Here is a 1,168-nt window from a genome sequence, read left to right as displayed (position 1 = left end):
CATTTGGGCAGCTATAACAAACTAGCATAGACCGGGGGCTTATAAAAAACAGAAATTTATTTTTCATAGTTCTGGAGGCTGGAAAGTCTAAGATCAAGATGCCGGCAGATTTGGTGTCTGGTGAGGCCTTGCTTCTTGGTTCATAAATGGCCATTCTTTTCACTGTGTCTTCAAATGGTGGGAGAGTAAAGGAGTTCTCTGGAGCCTTCTTTTTTTTTTTTTTTTTTTTTTGAAAGCAGATAAAGGCTTGTTTTAATAGCTGATCTATGTAGTCACGGAGGCCAGTATGTACAGACAAAGAGGGGAGCTTTTATTTCTTGGTCTCTTCCTCCTTGGACAAAGTCTTGATGACCTCCTCCTTCTTGGCCTGGAGGCACTCTTTACCGCGCTTGCCTGCTTCCTTGGTCTTAGACCTGCGGGCCTCAGCCTGGTCAGCCAGGAGCTTCTTGCGGGCCTTGTCTGCCTTCAGCTTGTGGCTGTGTTCCATGAGAATACGCTTGTTTTTGAACACATTCCCCTTCACCTTCAGGTACAGGCTGTGATACATGTGGCGATCAATCTTCTTAGACTCACGGTATCTTCTAAGCAGCCGGCGCAGAATCCTCATTCTCCTCATCCACGTGACCTTCTCTGGCATTCGGGCATTGGCTGTACCCTTCCGCTTACCTATGCCCATGTACCTGCCCTTCCGGCGGGCCAAGGTATTTTTCCGGCATCGCGCCCGGGAATGGACTGTCACAGGCTTGCGGATGATCAGCCCATCTTTGATCAGCTTTGATCAGCTTTCGGATCTGCTGACGGGAGTTGGCATTGGCGATTTCATTGGTCTCATTGGGGTCTAACCAGACCTTCTTCTTGCCACAGCGGAGGACACTAGAGGCAAGCCTCTTCTGAAGCCTGAGCATACTCATGGCTGCGGCCGCAGCAGCGAAAGGCTGGAGCCTTCTTTTAAAAATAAAGGCACAATCCTATTCAAGAGGATTCCATCCTCATGACTTAATCACCTCCCAAAGGCCCATCACCTCATACCATAACCTTGGGGATTAGGTTTCAACATATAAATTTTGGGGGGGTCACAAACATCTAGTCTATAATACTGGGGAAAATATATATATGGTTCATGAAACTTATCAACACACACAAAAGCAGCAAGCGGACATGGGGAGAA

The 1,168-nt window shown here is 47.5% G+C and overlaps 1 pseudogene across 1 annotated transcript; it reads right to left on the bottom strand.

The window, feature by feature from the left end:
* Nucleotides 1–268: 268 nt before the first annotated feature.
* Nucleotides 269–920, bottom strand: LOC105545881 (annotated as a pseudogene). Its single transcript, XR_001007009.1, has one exon. The product of XR_001007009.1 is annotated as a 60S ribosomal protein L19 pseudogene (transcript).
* Between the last annotated feature and the right edge of the window lie 248 nt (nt 921–1,168).

This window comes from Mandrillus leucophaeus, unplaced genomic scaffold (genome assembly GCF_000951045.1).
Source record: "Mandrillus leucophaeus isolate KB7577 unplaced genomic scaffold, Mleu.le_1.0 Scaffold341, whole genome shotgun sequence".
Lineage (NCBI taxonomy): Eukaryota > Metazoa > Chordata > Mammalia > Primates > Cercopithecidae > Mandrillus > Mandrillus leucophaeus.
Note: the sequence above shows the minus strand (reverse complement) of the source record. Positions and strands in the feature narration are given on the sequence as shown.